This window comes from Lactuca serriola, chromosome 3 (assembly GCF_051521515.1).
Source record: "Lactuca serriola cultivar US96UC23 chromosome 3, Lser_US96UC23_V15, whole genome shotgun sequence".
Lineage (NCBI taxonomy): Eukaryota > Viridiplantae > Streptophyta > Magnoliopsida > Asterales > Asteraceae > Lactuca > Lactuca serriola.
In genome coordinates this window covers 66211080-66232610 of record NC_136410.1, presented here as the reverse complement: position 1 = coordinate 66232610, position 21531 = coordinate 66211080, and the positions used below count along the sequence as shown (strand labels likewise).

Here is a 21531-nt window from a genome sequence, read left to right as displayed (position 1 = left end):
TATTTTATAATAGAAAATTTGATGAATAATTGCTGAAAATCGATCATGTACGATAATCCTTTGATAATATAGAATTGATGATGAATTGTTGAAAATAAATGTTGAAATCTAGAAATTCCTTATTAGTGTATGTAAGAGAGAAAATGATCATGAATTGTTAAACATTGATGTTTAGTACAATATTCTAGTCATTTTGATTTTGTATAACATATTATTCTAATCATTTTGATTTGTGTAGTAAAAATTTCTAGTTTTTTGGTTTTGTGTATTAGCTTCTAGTATAATATTCTAGTCCTTCTGGTTTTGTAAATTAGAGTTAGTATGGTATTCATTCTCATTTTATGTTGAATTAATGAAATCGATTTATTATGAGTTGTTGATAATCCTTATGTAATAGCAAAATTTATGATAAATTGCTGAAAATTGATCATTGTTTTTAATCCTTTAGTAATAGCAAAAAATTTTGATGATGAATTACTGAAAATCGATGTTCTGATATGAGATTACAAAAAATCAATGTCTAAAATCAATTATTTATGATAATCCTTCAGTAATAGAGAAATTGATGATGAATTGTTGAAAACTGAGGTAATCTTTTAATTACTTATAGATGTCTATAATAGAGAAAGTGAAGATGAATTGTTAAACATTGATGTTTAGTACAATATTCTAGTCATTATGATTTTATATATCATATTATTCTACTCATTTTGATTTGTGTAGTAAAATATTCTAGGAATTATGTTTTATATATTAGCTTCTAGTATAATATTCTAACCTTTCTGAAACTATGTTGCTATAATGAGTAAGAAGTAAAGTACATTGTTTATAGTAGTAGAAAGATTAAAGTATGTTGCTATTTTTCGTAATTCTTGATATAATATGTTAAACCGAGAGCGTCCATAAAAAGAACGCCCAAATCTGACTTCGTATGAGGAAGTTATGAATTTCTAAGATTTGGCATAGCAGTGCACGGCCCAAAACTCGAATTTTAGATCGAGCGGTTTTTGGCCTACGCGACCTAAATAAGAATTGAAGATCTCATTAATAGGAACTCAACGGTAAAAAGACAGAAGAAAAAACAGAGTTCGTATGTAGAAGTTATGAATTTTACACAGACACTTATCAATATAATCTTCTCATACTGTTAAATTTAAGACCGGTCGAGAATTAGCCGACGGAGTCTAAATGAAAATTGTAGATCTTATTTTTACCTATGAGTGGATATAAAGAACCTCGAAAATGAAGCTCGTATGCGAAAGTTATGAATTTTTGAAAATCGGTTGTTTTACCCCCTGTGTTCGGTGCCACGTGTCAGCACCAGGGGAAACCTTAGAGCCTACGCAACACCACGACGTGGTGTCGCTCCAGGAGCACTATAAATAGAGGCTCGGGGTTGCCTTATTCCTCACACCTTTCATCACTTCTTTCTTCCTCTAAACACTCTCTAACACCCCCCCCCCCCCCCAAACCCCCAAAAAGCCTAGGAAAACCTCCTAGCACTAGAAGAAAGCCTCAGAGAGCTCGGAGTCTCCAAGAAAAAGAGTATTTCTGTTTGAAACTTTTTCCATGCGGAGCCCGGTTTTCAAGCAAACTTCCCAGTTTCGTCAAAGAATATTATTTTTAGAAGCGAGGTGTTGTCTGAATCACTCTGTATCAGATGAGTGCATAGTTACTTTCATCTTACACATATATATGAAGTATTTAATATAAATTGCGTGCTATGTGTGCAAATTTACTTGAGATCTGTGCTAGATGAAATATTTAAATTTCTTTGTTTTTCAGATCTAAACCGTATATCTATTTTGTTTTTAGATCTGAACATTTTTCTTCAGATCTAGGCTGTAGATGTATTTTGTTTTTAGATCTGAACCTTTTTCTTCAGATCTAGGCTGTAGATGTATTTTGTTTTCAGATCTGAACCTTTGTCATCAGATCTAGGTTGTAGATGTACTTGTTTACAAATCTGAACCTTTTCTTCAGATCCAGACAGTAGATGTATTTTGTTTTCAGATCTGAGCCTTTTTGTTCAAGTCTAAAGCTATAGATGTATTTTATATCTACAAAAATGTTGGGTAGAACATAGGTAGAAAAATGATGAGGTATGAAAGATGATATAGATGAATATTAGTAGCTGCACCACAACCTACAGATGATTTTGAAATGCGATGCACTCTAAACATCTTAGCAGATGCGGCTATAGGATAATATCGGCAGTTGCGCCTAATAGAGAACATCATAATACTGGTAGCTGCGACTAATATATGATATTGGCAGATGCACCTAGTTGAGAACAATACAATCATAGCAGCTACACCTAAAGGATAATATTGGCAGTTATGCCTAATAGATGACATTAGCAGTAATGGACTTTACGCGTATTCTGTAGGATAAACCTTAGGAATGAATGAATGAAGGATAGTTGATTATTATGTAAGATCCTTAAGAATAAAGAAGATAATGGGGATGGATAATCAGGTTGATTGTTTGATGATTAAACATAATAATTATATTATTGTGGGTTGAAAACCCTATGTACTCACCAGGTTTCCCAACCTGACCCACTCAGTTTAATTTTATCACAGGTGTCGATATAAAACTGCACTACACTGGGAGATTAAAGAGATATAGATCACTAGTGTAAATGAATGTAAGTTCTGTTTATGCTTATGTTTCTGTATTAACGTTGACATCCCAAAGTTTTAAAATGAATAAAATACATTCCTTCGGAAATTCTTTGATAACATATTTATCATGTTTTTCTGGGAACAAAATTCTGCAACACTTTTTTTTAAAAGTATACTCTTATTTTGAAAATGAAGCATAAACAAATCGGTCTTGTCTGGCCGTGAAAATGGGGATGTCACAAAAAGCCCAGTCTCCTCTATAGCCACTTCCATCTACCATGGATTTCAAGAAACTTGTGGTCAATGCCATGTCATGATCAATTAGAACCTGATGTCCATAGTCTCTTCCATTATGTTTATTCCAACCATATGTTTGAAGAGCATCTGCATCTTGGCAGACATGTCGCATAAAATATCGTCCATCCTTTATACCAAGCCACATGAATCCAGCAACCAAAGATTCTGGAGTCCCGACAAGGACAAATGATATCATATATCATAAATGTTTAAACTACATAAACATCATAAGCTTGTTATTAAGCATTAATATAACAATGAATTACACTTGAACCACCATGTATCTATAAAGGCATTTCAAGCCCTTGACGAAGGAAATTTGTACAGGTTTTTCGTTCTTGAGAAGATTCAACAGCACAGACGCAACCTAGAAAACCAAATAAGCATTGTATAATCAAACTCAAGTAGCATTACAATGAAACTAGTATATAAAGAATCTAAAATCAACAATCGAAGCTCGGATTAACAATAAAGAAGATGAACTAATGAAAACAATAATCGATTCAGTGAAAACGAGAATGCAAGTGAAGCATTACCTGAAAGTGAGATTTGTCGCCATGAACGGAGGAAAAGAAGAAAACAAAGATTTAGTTCGACTACGGATGGTGTTATTCAGGGAAATCAGAATCTGGATGTGTAACAAGCTCTTAGGTTACGACACTAGGAAGAATGATTAACTTCAATTGCGTGCCTCCGGTTGAAATGTGTAGTGATTATTTTTTAAATCGAAAATGATTGTGGTCGATTGTCAATCTTTATCGTGTGAGTTGTGGATTAGGGCAGATTGTGGACCGAGATTGGGATCGAGAGATCGGTAATTCAATCGATTTTCGAACCGATTGTCGGATTTAAGGCCGAGATGCAAATCGGCCGTCAGAGATGATGCAAAGATCGATCGCCAGCGGTGTTGAGAGAACGAGAGGTGGAGACGGAGGAGATGACGTCTGAAGTCTGAGAAACTGTGATAGAGAGAATTGTTTTTTCTTAAACCTAAATTCCCCTCTAATTTGTTTTTTAAAAGCAAATATGCCATTACAATTGCTAATAATTACAAAAATGACACCTTTAATCTTAGCCTTTAGTTTTTTTGATCTTACGGTCCACTTTTAGTTCTCAGATTCTCGGGAAACTTTAAGTTCTCAAATGATCATTCCTCTCTCTCTCTCTCTCTCTCTCTCTCTCTCTATATATATATATATATATATATATATATATATATGTATATATATATATAAGGTAAAAATTTAATTGACAGAAAAAAAAGGTTGAGAATAGGAGAATCATTCTCAACCAATCATTTATTTTTGCCGCAAAAACCTTCAATGTACCGGCGGAAATGCGAAAGAAATATACATATGTTTTCCAACAAAAACATGATTTTAAATACATCAAAGTTCATACTTTTTTATTCTCTATAAATAGACATCCATATTGATATAGTTTTAAAATAAAATAAAATTTTTAATTTTTTTATAATTTCAGCTCTTTTTATTCATAAGTGAATAAAAATGCATCAGATTTTACTACAGTACATTCGTTATTCACTTATGAATAAAAAGTATGATTAATTTTTTTAGAGTTTAAATATCATTCATATATAAATATAACATATATAAACTCTTTACAGTTTACATCAGCTCTCCTCACATGTCATAAACACATACGAATAAAACGTGTATTAGTCTTCCACACAAGTCATTATTATATATGAAAAAACACATTTATCATAATTTTGTTACGATTCATTTGTTATTCATATAAGAATAAGTAGTTTAAAATTTTAAAACACGTCGTCTTTTATTAACATACTACTTATTCATATTCGAATAACAAATGAACTATAACAAAAATCTGATAATTTTTTTATTTACATATGAATATAACATATAACGACCATTAATACATATTTTATTCATATATAAATATAACGTGTGACGAAAGATGATGTAAAATAACATATTTTAGGTAAAAAAAGTTTTATTATGTGTTATATTTATATATGAATGATACTTAAACTATAAAAAAGTTGAACATATGTTTTATTCATAAATGAATAACGAATGTATTGTAAGAAAAATTTGATCAATATTTATTTATTTATGAATAACGAGAACTGAAACTCTAAAAAAAAAAAAATTTTATTTTATCTTAAAACTATATCAACATGGATATCTATTTATAGACAATAAAAATGTAACGACCCGTCTCCGGTATGATAATTCCTTGGTATTTATTTTTTTTAGTTTTGTTAAAGGGACTCGGCGAGTTCATAGCCTGACTCGCCGAGTAGGGACGGGATTTCGAGCACGTGTTAGTTGGCGACTCGGCGAGTCCATATTCTGGACCGGCGAGTCTGTCCGTCTGGGAGAAACCCTAAATCCCCGGGTTGCCCACTATTTAAGCCACCTTATAGCCCCCAACCTCGCCTCCTTCACCCTCAAAAGCTGTGAGAAAACCCTAATTCGTTCTTGAGTGATTCTAAGTGATTTTGTGTGCATTTGTGAAGGCTTGAAGAAGGAGAAGAAGAAAGGAGCAAGGAGTAGGATTGTAGAGCAGAGATTCAAGGGAAAGCAAGAGCTCTTTGAGGTATTCTTCAGATTTCCTTCCCTTTTATGCTTTAAAACCCTTTCTAGATCTTGTTAATGCCTTTCTCAAGCCTTATGTTGTGATGGAAGCTCTATTATGCCGAGATATCCTTAGATCTGTTCATTTAGGAGTTGTAGAGCCCAGATCTATTGCCTTTATGGAGCTATTTTGCATATTAACCCTAGATCTACCCCTTTTAAGTGCCTTTTTAGCCTTTATACCCTTGTTCATGTGTTTGTACACGTAAAGTTGGAAACTTTACGTGGTAAATCAGCTTATTGGACTCAGATCTATCATTTGTATGTGTTGGATTCGAGCAGAATCGAGTATAGAATAGTTGCATGGCGGCGACTCGGCGAGTCGGAAGAACGACTCGGCGAGTCGAGTCGCGAGTCCCCGATTTCTTCCTTTTGAGCGGTGTCGAGTGGGTCCAGTGAGTAGTGGAGTGGACTTAGTGAGTTGAGGGTGGACTCAGTAATGGAGGGACTCGGCCAGTTGTTCATACAACTCGGCGAGTCCAAGGCAATCTCCTTAGACTCAAGAACAACTCGTCGAGTTGTTCATATGACTCGGCGAGTCGGATGAAGATTGTCTGAGTTCTTGGATCGAGAGGGTACTCGTCGAGTCGATGCCATACTCGACGAGTAGCAGCGAGTAGGGTCGAGGAGTGAGAATAGGGACTCGGCGAGTTGGCGGCCCAACTCGGTGAGTCAGGTCAACTGAGAGTTGACTTTGACCGAGAGTTGACTTTGACCAAGGGTAAAAGAGTCATTTTACCCAGTTCAGTGTTCAGTATTTGATTGAGTGTGTTTATGGACTTGTAGCCGGGGAGATACCGGAGCAGTAGCAGTTAGCTTCCAGAGCCATACACTCAGCAGCCAGTTCACGAGGTGAGTTTCCTTTCGGTAGGAACGGGTCTACGGCCACAATGCCGGCCCGTTTAATTATCAGTAGTTCCGGACTTTGGTCTGATGCAGTAGTTAGAGTGCTTGATGTCTTTGTGATACAAGCATGTTTGTGTTATGTGTTCCGGACTCTGTTCCGACGCAGTATACAGTTTATGTGTTTATAATAGTTGTTATATTTTATGCTATGCCATGATCAGTCAGTTCCGGACTTCGGTCCGATGCAGTCAGTTCCGGACTTCGGTCCGATGCAGTTAGTTCCGGACTCTGGTCCGATGCAGGGGACAAGGTCCCAGTCAGTTCCGGACTTCGGTCCAATGCAGCTAGTTCCAGACTTCGGTCTGATGCAGTGGGCAAGGCCCAATATGTGCTTTATATATGTATTGTATGGTATGTGGTAGTTTGGGGGAGCTCACTAAGCTTCGTGCTTACAGTTTCAGTTTTGGTTTCAGGTACTTCCGCAAGCAGAGGGAAGAGCTCGGGATGATGGCATCGCACACACCATAGCTTCAACTTTTATCCTGGGAGTTGATTTAGTTTCTTTGATTTTGATATGGCATAGATATGATACAGTTTTTCCGCACAGTGTTTTTATCATGTTGGGATACATCACGTATGGTTTTATGATATGACGCTCAGATTATGGTTTTTGGTTATATTGAAAAATGAAATTTTTGGTCGTATTTTTGAGATGTTACAAAAAAATTATGAATTTTCTTATATTTAAAATAATTTTTTGATAAAAATAGTTTTCTAAAAATAAAAAAACAAAAAAATGTTTTTTTTGTATATTAAGGTAATGATTAGCATAGTTTACGGAAACATGTTTGGTTGGAAAACACATATGTATCCATTATCCATTTCTGTCGGTGCGCCTAAATGTTTTGCGGCAAAGCAAATGTGTAGCTGAGAATGATTCTCTCATTCTCAACCTTTTTTTTTCTCAATTGAACCCTCCTATATATATATATATATATATATATATATATATATATATATATATATATACCATTTCTGTCGGTGTGCCTAAATGTTTTGCGGCAAAGCAAATGTGTAGCTGAGAATGATTCTCTCATTCTCAACCTTTTTTTTTCTCAATTGAACCCTCCTATATATATATATATATATATATATATATATATATGAAATATGATTGTCTCTATATGATATCATACTATGTTATCAAGATCAAACTTGTTGAATTTGTACTTCAATTTAATCATGTGTGGCTAACTTTTATTTTCATTTCCGGTACTAGATTCCTAATTAGATGCTCATATTTCCAAGCCAAATGAGGACTATTGGACATTGTTGGTATTAATTGTATGACCTTAAAGTCTTTTAGTGATCTAATCTAAGAGCTTGTTTTGATTTAATCAACTAAATAAAGTATACTTAAAGATCATGTTTTAAGTAAAATATTTTTGTCAATTTAGAGATATTAGAGCTTATTAAGATCTAAATTACCAACCTAGATTGAACATAAATTAAAGTCATATTAATCTTACAACATAGTACTTGAAAGGATTTGGATTCGAAAATGTCTTTTTATTATTGAATTTTAATCTTTGTTTAATTAATGCATGAAGTTTCATTTAATGTTAACAAAATTCCCTTTTTTAACAATTGGTATTAGTGTGTCATGTGAAAATACGGTTAAACAGTAAGTCACGTATCTCTGTGGTCCGGTCCTGCTTATTCTATACTATATTTTAGTATAGTATAGCAGTGATTTGTGTTTATTTGTTATTGTTTTATCCTTTTATTTGTTGGTTTGACACCCAAACAATATCATTTACCATTGACTGTGTAATTCTGACTTGTATGCAGTGTAGAGCTAAATGCAAGATATATCAAAATACTTCCATTTCTTTGTGTTTTATAATAACCTAATATCATTTCTTTCTACGGGTTATAACCTATTGTTATAATCAAAATAATCAATATATGACCCGCGCAATGCATCAGCTGCGAAAAAATTGTTTAGACAAATAACTTATGAGCAGCAATTAGTTTTATTTTGGAAACAATTTTGAATTTAAATTAAATATACATAATTGTATGAAAATATGTCTTTTATGATTTAAAGAATTAAAGAAATTAGATACACTTATTGAAAAAATAAAGATTGAGTCGTTAATTATTGAATTATCTTTTAATTGATGAGTATATTTAGTAAATTAATTTTAGCTTAATCTATCATAATGAGAGGGAGAGATGAATAACAAAATGACTAAATTTAAAAGCAAATCACATAGGAACAACGCATTTCCAATTACTATTTTGTTATGATAAATTGTTAATCCAATTTAGAATCCTATATTTAAAGATCTAAATGCCAAATGTTTAGAATGTTAAATTTACTTATCTTTTACCCTATGAAAAACTTGTCGACAAACCACTATGATCCGAACGGTGATCAATTACATTTCGAGCTTATGCATATTAAGATAGGAGAATATGATAAGAAAAATGACAATAATAACCATAATTTTAATCATTTTCTAAATAATAGTAAAAAATTAATTAGAATGTTATGTATATCTCTACAAAATTACATCTTTTATCTCCTAGATTTGATACATTTGTTTTCACATTAACATAAAAGTTCGATTATATGTTTCGGTTTTATAATTGAAAGTTTAAATATAATACGACCAAATGGTGTGGATCTCATATGTAACAAACGAAATATAAACACAACGCATTTATGGATTAAAAATATACAGATAAATAAAGTACATTGATATTATCAGTAAAGAAAAATATAATATCATTACATCTATGGATAAAAATATATATAAGTACATTGTTATTGAGTCGAAAACATGAAGTATATATGTTCCAATATCAGTAACGAAATGTAAGTAAGTTGCTATGATTAATAAGAAAATATAATCAATCTTACAAGATTAAAAAAATTAGATCCAGACTTATGTTTTTAATACTATGTTATGTTTTCCTCCCAGTTTTATTTATATAACTTTCAGAACAATATTTCGTCAAGGGTTATTTTTTAAAAGATTGACACGGTTTATGATTGCATTGATATATTGAAGGTGATTGACATGTTGATGATGAAAAGCAATATTTGAGATTACCCCATAACAGTAGTAATTAATATATAAGATGCAATAATATCATTCCAAAAACTTGTCATATATTCGTACAAAGAAAATAAACAATTTGATGTTCATTTGAAAGAAGAATCCTGCAAGAAAAGAGGGGTTGCCTCCTCACAAGCAGTCCCTATGTGAAGCAACTGAAGGGTTTCCACATACGTATCCATGTCAACCAAGGAAGAAGCATCATAAAAGTCCACTAGTCTTGATAGTGACCCTGTCTTAGGAGTGTAAACATAGAATTCTTGCAAGAAATCGAGCAACAAATGATCACCATTGTTGGTCAACTCCAACACTTTCCTTAATTTTGCTCCATCTTTTGTTTTCAATTTTGAAACCACAGACCAAGAATCCTCTGCCTCACCCCTCACCCAAATCCAACTATCGTAAGCAACACTTGAAATCATAGCCAGAGAACCTTGGATGGTTGCTAGTTTTTCAATGTACCAACTAGGTTTTGGCAAAGCAATCATCCCAAAAACATGAACCCATGTTCTGTAAATTGGATAATAACGTTCTACCACCCAATGTAATACCCCATTGAGATAACACGCACTTGATAACACTTCAGAATACAAAGGCATAGGAGAATCAATCGGATGCCAAGCACCTATCTTGGTGGCGTAAACAAATGAACTTTTTATAATTTCTGGATCTGTATTTCCAGAGTATACTCACAACCTTGTTATCATCAGTGATTGGGTCGAAACCAAGCCCGATCGCCATCCCACCAAAGCATTCCTGAAGAGGACAATCAGGGAGGGTTAGTTGGCGCATGATTGAAGGGTTCCATAGACTAATTACACCATTTTCATACAGTAGAAGAATTCCATTACATGAACCAAGAAGAGTGGCCTTTCTGCATGGTAAAACGACTAGTGTTGTACACAATGACAATGGCAATGGCAATTGCTCTTTTGCATGTAACGTACAAAAGGAGGCATCACGGTATCGTTTGTATTTATGAGTTTGTTTAACTTTGTGTATGAGCAGGACCCTTTGTCGGGATCGACAAGTGTGTTTGCGGATGAAATCGGGGCTATCGATACAAGAACGTAATGATTTGGAGGCGGATCTAAATCGGAGGAGGGATTTGGGTGGTAGTCTTGTCAAGATTTCAACCATCAACTCTTGACATAAATTATCTGACATTCTTCTGTAATCCTGTGTTTTCCAACAAGATAGAAATTAGTAATTAGTAGTAGTAATCAAATATCAAACCATCTTTGTTGCTTGCTTTTCAAGAAGGAATCTTCATACAAATGAATATTAATTACATCTTCAACATTTAATATGCATTAATTATTTTCTTAAAATAACTAAAATGATTGGTCCAGAATCAATCATACATGCACACAATTGAAAACATTTGAACCTAACTCTCTCTCTCTCTCTCTCTCTGTATATATATATATATATATATATATATATATATATATATAGAGAGAGAGAGAGAGAGAGTTATATATATATATATATATATATATATATATATATATATATATATATATATATATATATAGAGAGAGAGAGAGAGAGTTAGGTTCAAATGTTTTCACTATCTATTGTGTGAATGTATGACTGATTCTGAACCAATCATTTTAGTTATTTTAAGAAATTAATTAATACATATTAAATGTTGAAGATGTAATTAATATCCATTATATCTTTAACATGTAATATGCATTAATTACTTTCTTAAAATAACTAAAATGATTGGTCCAAAATCAGTCATACATATACACAATAGATAGTGAAAACAAAATAACCTAACCCTATATATATATATATATATATATATATATATATATATATATATATATATATATATATATATACATATATATATATACTTTATTGATATAATTTTGTTCAAAGTTCAATACAAATCCTATATCTGTAGGAGGAAATATGGAATTAGATCATCATGTTTCCTATCATAATTTAAAAAATATGCTTATTTTAAACAGCTTTTTCCCTTTTGTAAGAGTTTATCTCTTTCTAAAAAGATGTCTTTTTGTTGCTTATTTTGCTATTGTTTTGATGTATATTCCAGTTACGTGCGGCTGACACACGTACAAAATCACAAGTTAACCATAGATTCAATGCTGAATGCCAGCCTAATAAAGTTAACATGTTTTTCCTATATATAAAGATCCTAATTTAGTGTTCTATTTTCACATGCTACGGTGTAACTCTGAAAAATTGAATCTTTTAAACCTAAACAAGTTATTGTCATCACAAATTAATATAACAAGCCAAAAAACAATCTAACGTTAACTTTAAAAGGGTATATAAACCACTCACCGGAGAAGGGGAACGCCGGTGAATTAGACTGCAATCAAGAAGATCGGATGAGTATTGCGGAAGAACAGACCGATACCGTCACCGATTCACAAGAACGTAGCTAATGTTATTCGGGAAGAAGGCTGTCGCTTACGAGTTACGAATGCTCTGCGAGAAATTGGTACAATAGAATGACGACTTTAATACAGTTTATATAGGTTTCACTATATGGGCCGGCCGATGTTGATATACTTTCGTGACCCTAGATAATAAAATGTTTGAATTAAAAAGAGATATAAACTTTTGGCGGAATACACACACATTGTGCTGCCTTATGCTCCAAGAAAAGGATATATATTGAAAATAAATCCCTTAGCCATATCGACCTAATAATAGAAATTGGTACAATAGAACGATGACTTTATACGATTCATATAGGTTTCACTAAATCGGCCGGCCAATGTTGATACACTTTCCTGATTTTTTTTAATAAAATTGCTCCCTAGATAATAAAATGTTTGAATTAAAAAGTTTTTTTTAATTGATGATGCCTTATGCTCCAAGAAAAGGATATATATTGAAAATAAATCCTTTACCCATATCGACCCAATAATATTTTGTGATGTAGTGATGGACGTCAAGAACCAGTTTTTTTTAAGCAAAAGAAAAAATTGACTGGTTTTTTTGAAAATTAGTTTTTGCAAGGGTGGCAATCGGATCAGGTTAGGGTTGGCGGGTCACAATACATCCACCCAACCCAAACCATATATTTATTCAGGTTTGCAGGTCCGCAAGTTAGAAACATTAACCTGGACCCGATCCATATAACCTATTTAGTTATATAGGTTCACAGGTCAGTGGATTGATTTTAAGTTAGATGATCATTGAGTCTATTTCGAGTTAACTGTTTACGTATTAAATTTATATGGATTATACATGTCTCTAAAATAAAAAACTAAATAGCATTTAAGCATATACATTGAATGTGGAGCAATGTTGTTGACAAAGTGACAAATTACTAAAACGTCCAATGGCGATAATGGATCTCATGTTCGTCGGCACCATGTCGAGTATCTGACAAGACGAAAAGGGTGATCCGATGAGGACGAGACGAAGGAAAGGCGGATTGTGAATTGTGAAGGGTGTTATTGATTTAGGATTCTCGATTTTAGCCTTATAGAGCATGCTCAAAGCAAATACCAATTAATTATTAATTATTAAATATTTTTTCAAAATCCTATATATTTGGCGGGTGGGCGGATCAGAAATATCAACCAACCCCGTTTATTTTTAGACCGAGTTCGTGTCGGGATTTGGGTCGAGCCGAAAATTACCATCCCTCGTTTTTAGAGCACCATTTAGGTTAAATCCTCTTCGGTCTAAGCTAGCCGGTATTGATACCTTAAGATATGATACAAGAGTTTTACTCATCCTAGATTATAATGCTTGTTTTTTAGATATAAAAAACGTTGTTCATAACTTTAAATCTTTTGTAGAATTAACAACAAATAATAATTATACAGTTACGAAAAAACATCTATATTTCTATAAATATAAACGAAAACTCCAATAAAGTCCCAATATTTTGGGCAGTTAACGGTTTAATCCCAACTTTTATTTTTTGAATAGAAAAGTTTCTATTATTTTAATTTTTTCCCAAATTAATGAAACAGTTCTTATTTTTTAACAAAAATGACAGATTATCGTATAAAATTAGACACTCGAGACTTTTATGTTCAAAAATTGAATATTCGGATTAAACCGTAAACTGACTCGAAATATTGTGATTTTTTCGAAGATTTCCCATAAAAATAATTGTTTGGAAATGTATTATTAATTATAACGTTTATTAAGTTTCGTAGTTGTTTTATGTAACATCCATAAAATCATAATAAATTTAAACTTTTTAAAATCAACCTAATTTCACAAATTGTTTACAAATCACAGTTGCAAATATTTTCTCAAACATCAGAGTCTCTTAGAATCATAAGTCATAAACAAGAGAATGTGTACGCTCAAGCCTTCGCCTTCCCATGGTCATCCGAAGTACCTGAAACCATAACCAAAACTCTAAGTCAACGCTTAATGAGTTCCCCCAAAGTACCACCATACAACATATAACAAACAACATGCAAACAGTGCCTTCAGCATGACTGGAACGCCTCACCGGGCCTACACCCTATCTGGAACGCTTACAGAACCTTAAGCATGACTGGAACGCCTCACCGGACCTTCAACCTATCTAGACCGTTCTCCAGGCCTTCGACCTGACTGGTACGCCTCTCGGGCATGCAGTCTATCCGGGACTGTAACACTCGGTTTCAAATTTGCTTCTTTATTCGGGGCTAGGGTCCAATATTCAATGGTTATGAGGCTTAGGGCCTTGGGAAATGAAGAATTTGGCCCTTCTCGGGTGTGGGTGTTATGTTCCAAGTGATCCAAGTGTTCGATTGTGTCTTCGGAGGCCAAGGGTATAACCGTAATTTGATATTTCGGTCTTTTTATGGATTTTGTGTTTTGCTTGGGAGGTTTTAAGATGAAGGTGAGTTGTTAGAAGTGTAGAGATTCTCTCCACCTTTTCGTGGATATAAAGAACGTCGAAAACGGATAAGGGATGCAAAAGTTATGATCATTTGCAGTTAGATGGGTGTTGGGCCAAAACAGGTACGCATGGCATACAAGGGAGGTACGCAGGGAGTACATAGGAAATGCGGACGTGGGAAGATTTGGGAATGCAGGGTGTTCGTATGACCATATGTAGACCCTAATTTAAGGTCTTGGACCCTATTTAAACACATTAAGTCCCAGGTGTTGGCCTCATTTCCAGCCTCCATAGCCTCAAGCCTTAATCTCGAAACCCTAAAGCCTCCTTATGAGTTGCGATCTCATTGTGTGTGTTTTGGTGTATGTTTTAAGCTCATTCAAGGAGGAGAAGCTTGGTGCATGGTGGTGGTTCAAATAAGAACTTTTAGATCTGGGCTCTCTGCTCCATTTCTAGCATATTTAAGGTATAAAGCTCTAACCTTGCTCATTAGAAGCTTAGATCTAAGTTTTTATGTATTTTGGTCCCTTTTTGTCTCATGGCTTAGATCTTGTAGTTATGGTCACTCCAGAAGCTTTGAATTGCTTCTTTTGGTGTTTATGATGTTTTAGATTCATAAAGTTTGCATCTTTAGAGTTGTATAAGTCCCATGCATGAGATTGAGCCCTTTTATGGAAGTCGAATGGTATACCTTGAAGTTGGGGCCTTTAGGGCATGCAAAGCCACCAAGTCGGTGACTTTATGGTTCTAGATGATCCTTAGTACTTGTGTGACATCCTCATTTTCTCGGCCAGAAAAGACCGATTTTTTTATGCTTTATAAAAATCAGAGTACCTTTTTAATAAAAATGTTGCGGAATTTATTCCCAGAAAAACACGATAAATACGTTATCAAAGAATTTCCAAAGAAACGTATTTTATTCGTTTTAAAACATTTGGGATGTCATCGTCAATACAGAAACATAAGCATAAACAAAACTTACATTCATTTACACTAGTGTTCTATATCTCCTTAATCTCTCAGTGTAATGTCACTTCATATCGACACCTGTGATATAAATAAACTGAGTGGCTGGTTGGGAAACCTGGTGAGTCAATAGGGTTTTCAACCCACAATAATATAATTATTATGTTTAAACAATCAAACAATCAACCCAATTACCCATCCCCATTATCTTCTTTAATCTTAAGGATCTACCCTAAGAATCAGCTATTCCTCGTTCATTTATTCCTAAGGATCATCCTAAGGAATCGGCACGAAGTCCATCGTTGCCACGGTTTACACAATAGGCACTAAGTCTGTATAATCACCAGGGGTTAGGCATCAAGTCTGCATGATCGCCAAGGTTTACACAACGGGCACTAAGTCTACATAGTCGTCAAGGTTTAGGCATCAAGTCGGCATGATCGCCAAGGTTTAGGCACCAAGTCTGCATGGTCGCCAAGGTTTAGAGTACACCGGGTGAGCACATCGTTCACAACACCTACAGGCTGCGAGCCTGCTAGTGTTCCACTGGATTGTCTAGAATAGTCCGTGGTTGTCATCCATACTCTGCTGAATGACGGGGCCATCGTTTAGGAAAAGGCTTCTCACATCGTTCACCTCTCACCCTCACCTCGTGATCTATAACGCCTCTCAACTCATCATCCAACTCATATTCCATCTATGACATCTACCTATGTTTTACCCCAACATTATCGTAGATATAAAATACATATACAGTTGAAATCATTTAAAACATGTATAAAATCGTTCATCCAGCAAAAACAGCAAGTATTCAGATAATATGCACACATAGCACGTAATTTATATAAAATACTTCATATCTATGTGTAAGATGAAAGGGACCATGCACTCACCTGAAAGGTGGTGACTCAGCACTCGGACAACGTTTCGATACTCTCAAAACAATTTTCCTTCGATAAAACAGCGGGTTTTCTCGAAAACCGGGCTTCGCTGGAGCAGCGTTCCCGAGCCGAAAGACTCTTTTCTCGGGACTCTGGGAGCCTCGGGGCTTCCTTCAGGTGCTAGGGGGTTTACCTAGGCTTTAGGGGGGGGGGGTTGGGAGGCTAGAGAGAGAAACTAGAGAGAGAAAGAATGTTGGAGAGGTGTGAAGAGAAGTGAATGTCCGGCACCTCTATTTATAGGCTGAATTCCTGATGGACTCGCCGAGTAGGAGGACCTACTCGCCGATTTGGGGCATGTGGCAGCCTTCTGGTGGTGCCACGTGTCCAATTCTGGTGGTGCCACGTTACCCTTATCGCGTATCAGCCTTCAAACTTAGAAAAATCATAACTCTCGCATACAAGCTCTGTTTTCGACGTTATTTTTTTCAACGCATAGGTAAAATCAAGATCTAAAACTTTCATTTAGACTCCGTCGGCTAATTCTCAACCGATCTCAAATTTAACAGTAGGAGGCGTTTAGACTGTTAAATGACCGCGAAGAATTCGTAACTCCTTCATACGGACTCTGTTTTCGTCTATCTTTTTACCATTGAATTCCTATTAATGAGATCTTCAACTCTCATTTAGGTCGCGTAAGCCAAAAACCGCTCGAACAAAAATTCGTGTTTCGGGCCATGCACTGCTAAGCTGAATCTTAGAAAAATCATAACTTCCTCATACAAAGTCAGATTCGGGCGTTCTTTTTATCGACGCTCTTATTTTAACATATTCTACGACTTTCATTTAGATTGCTAAGGCTAAATCTCGCTCTATCGTAAATTCACTATTTACGCTTCCCGGTGTCGTGCCGGTTTTGCCGTAAAACTTCGACGGGCCATAACTTCTTCGTTATAACTCGGATTTTGGCGTTCTTTATATGTACGAAAACCTTATGAAATATTCCACAACTTGGTTAAGATTATTTATTCTAGATAATCTTTTGTCAAAAAGTCGTTTTCGACCCCTATTGCCTCTAAATTGACTAGCCCGGATCTGCGGGCGTTACACTTGGATCTAGGTTATAGTTGATGGGTTTTATACAAACAATCCTATGTGTGCATGCAACCCTAGAGTTTGGATCTATGTTATCACTATTAGTTATACAACATTATGAACACATAAAGAAACCTAGCATGCTTCTAGTAATTTCGAAAATCACAAAGAAGGATGAAATACATACCTCTTGTTATATTGTAATAACAACTTGAATCTTGAATCTTCGTGTCTTTGAAAGCAAGTACCACAAGTGTAGTACCTCTAATGGCTCACAAACACCAAGAGCAAATGGAGAGGCAAGAGAGAGAGAGGAGCTATGAAATTCGGCTCTAGGAACCCTATGAATCAAGTCATAGATGAATTTCATATGCCAAGGGGTGTTTATATAGGTTTAGGGATTAGGGTTTCAGTCCTTATCCTTATCTGGTTTCTTGCCCACCAAGCAACCCAAAGGATAACCCTAGAAACCTTATCATGGACGAATTCTAAGGCCTTATCCCCTTGAATTCGTCCTCCCTATCCTATAGGGCATCCATTGCCCTACTTTGCAACTATCACATAATTACAATTCAGCCCCCTAGTTTAGTTAACTTCTTTTAATCATAAAATTAATTCTTAATTAATTCTTGACCAATGTTAACTAAATAAATATGATTTCTCCTTTAATATATTATTTATATAATATATTAATAAACCATAATAACCTCTTTCTCTATTATTTCTCCAGTCAAGTCGCTTTGGTGAAGGCAACCCAAAAGGACCATGCACAACTGGGTCAAGTACTTACCAAATATGGTTACAGGCTTACACACTAATCCAATAGTTTCCCACTTGGATAAGTCTAGTAACCATAAATGCAAGTACAATCCGATTAGCAATCGTAGCTCTCAAAGATGCTGTCAAACTCTGATCTTATCAGTAACCTGTCCTTTAGATAAGGCATCATATATTCCTCCATTCTAGATATCGTATAGACATGAGACATGGATTGAAATCATTCTCTCATTCTATGTGTTGTTTCCCGATTTCCGATTTATGACGACTGACTAATTGAACAAATCAAATTAGCCCTAGCCCGACCGAGCATTTACGTTTGTCATCACTAAATCATTGAGGGGCCCACAGATATCGCTTTTATCCCACTTTGGGTAAAAGGAACAAATAAAATTCGACTCAATGCTCGCTTGCACTCACTCACCAAATCACACACAACAATATGTTTTATAACACCAAGTTATTGGTGCGTTTACATATTATCAATGTGCAACCGACTCGCAAGATACGACTCACACATCTCCGTTTCAAGAATATAAGATATTATCGTCTCACCAATCGCTCGTGATAAAATCCATGAAGCGATCCAAGTGAGTGTGGGTTTAATCCAATGCTTAAATCATATTCTTAAGCACTCATGAACGTTGCAGCAAACCTTTGCCATTTTTTATACACTTTAAACAATCTACACACCAATTCACGACAATCTTCTTTCATACCTACTCCCAAAGTATGAGTGGTTGTGGAACATTCAAATAATTTGATTATTCTGAAATAATTTAATTATTCAGGAAGTCAAAACATGCAAAGTGAAACACAATAATAATACTAATCCTATATAGCCCCAAACTTTTGAGTATAAATAAAACACATTTTATTTATCACCATATCGATTACTCATTATTTGTTATTTCGGGTAATCAACTTATTACTTGAATTATAATTATAGTTGTCCCATGCTCTTAGCATGCACACTATGTTTACCTATGGTCCTAACTTTGTGAAATAGATTAATTGAACACATTTTCAATCAAACTCATTTCACAACTCCCAATCCTTACCATAAGTGTAAGAATACCAAATTCTTGCTACTTATAGAATATGCTAGATTCTAACATTTTATGCAACGATCCTTTCATAATGTCATAGCGCCAAGGTCACAAAGACTTTGTGAATGAAATTACAAAGTCCTCTATTAGAAATTATTGCAACACAATTCCATAGATACGAAGTCTCATATTCAAAGTACATTCCTTTGAACATCCTTTTTGCATAAAAGTTTCTAATCTAGATATATAGATTCTTAACGTCCAACTCCCAATATGGAAACATTTCTATATTTTCCATATGACAACTCATTATTAATAGAATCATATCTAATAATAATAATGTCAATATGGTCCATCCAATACTATACTTCCAACTACTCACAAGCAACCAATCCTTGGTGAACCTTAGATTGTCCTTTGATAGTTGTTTAATAGATTTAGTCATGTCCGGTTCTAGTCCTTTTTCCTTCTTAATGCCTAGGCATTTGGAAAATTTTAGAACATTCAATTATTACAGCATATGCGATTGATCCTATACTCAAAGCGTATGGAACACGAAGCATAATGTCTTACATAAAGACGTGATACTTTATCAGTCTTTTGCCATAATTTTTCCATTTTCCATGTTCTCAAAACTCGAATTAAGAAAAGGATGCCGTAATCATAATCGAATTTTGAGAATGAAATTCATACGTTTGACTAAATTTGATTAAAATTTATCGATCTAAGCTCTTAGATTTCGAAACGAAGTATAAAAATCTCTCCCTTAATTTTAGCAAAACAATCTTTCAAGCCTTGCAACTTGGCAAAGTGAAACTCCTATTTTCTATAATTAATATTGCTAACTTGCAACCTACCATAATTATCATGCTCCCACTAACATGATAATTATATCCATACCAGCATAACACTTATGCTCCCACTAGCTTTGACATGTATTCAGAAAACAGTTGACTTTCTAGAAAAACAATGCTTATTGAATTTATGAAGTTCATTTTTCTAATACTAGATGCTTCGATAAAACTTTATCTAAGATTCTCAAACTCATACATCTTTCCTTCGACAGCTCATATGTGTGTGTCTAAACGATTCTAGAACTCATGGCAATAAGTCCAAAAATGTTCAGATCCATTTTCCATTTCCCACACGAACTATGAAGAGGGATGCCGTAATCATAGTTGAATATGAGAAATCCAAATTAGACAATGCTATCTTCAAAATCTTTCTTAGTGAAAGCGTTTCCTCACAATCATTTTCATGAAGGACAGAAACCTTATGACACTTAGATTTTATGGTGTATACTTTCCTATCTATTTGTATTTGTCAGAACCATAATCATAAGATAACGTTTGTGACAAATCCAAACTCTTATGGACAGAACTTGTTCATTCTTGATTTCTTGCCATCAAGGGTCCCACCATTGCTTCCAAATTATTGAGCAACTCACCCCTATCTTTCAATGTACTTTCCATTGATCAAGGTGTCTTGCCCCTATGCAACCTATTGAGAACTCATAGAACTCACATGCATAGTTGACTAAAACTGGAATGGCACAGAAACGAGAATATGTCAACATGATAGGTTAGAAACCTCAAGTCGTGTGCTAGTGATTATTTATTAGGTTTATTCTTGATTAGTTCTTGAAAACTTTTCAAGATCATATAGAATCTCACTGACCTCTTGACATATATGATTCTCTTGTCAAGAACATTCCTTGACAAAACAACTATTCAAGAGTTAGTGCGAAATTCTATCAAGACTAACACTCAACTTAATTTGTTCTAGATGGTCTTTGTCTTCTTCAAGACATAACAACTTACAAATTTTAAATGTGTAGGGATAAGAAAACTTTATTTATTCCACATTTAAGTGTTATAAACCTACTTAAGATGTGTCACTCGATGTCATAATCTTAACTTTAATATTCGATAATGGAACGAAGTATGATTCATCTTAATGACTCAACCACTACAACAATTATCGATTCCTCTTCTTAGCCAAAACTAGTGCACTTAGGTGTCCTTAGAGGATGAATTCTAATATGGTTCTTAAAATTATCAAGATGATCATAAAACACGATACAAAAGTACTCTCCCTTCTTCTTAGATTGGAGAAACTTTTTATCTTTCTGCCTAATTGATTCTTCTTATTTGTTCTGCTATTATTGAGACTTTTCAATAATTCAGAATTATAATTAATCTTGTAAGCACAAACATATTTACTAAGCCTTTAGTAAATCATGACGAATAATTTTATTGTTATTTATGGTAGATTTGACTAGCGCACAACATTGTGTATTAGACCTTCTAGTCCTTCGCTTGACTCTTTGTCAAGGAATTAGTCTTAAAATTTCTAAGTATCAAGATTTCCATACATCACATAATTCAAATCATATGATTCC

General features: G+C 34.3%; 1 long non-coding RNA gene across 1 annotated transcript in view; it reads right to left on the bottom strand.

The window, feature by feature from the left end:
• The window catches only part of LOC145094491 (uncharacterized), a 216646-nt gene extending 200236 nt beyond the window's left edge, over positions 1-16410 (bottom strand). Inside the window, exon 1 of the long non-coding RNA XR_013703381.1 lies at positions 16225-16410. This is a non-coding gene — a long non-coding RNA (uncharacterized LOC145094491). The remainder of the gene's footprint in view (positions 1-16224) is intronic.
• Positions 16411-21531: the final 5121 nt, after the last annotated feature.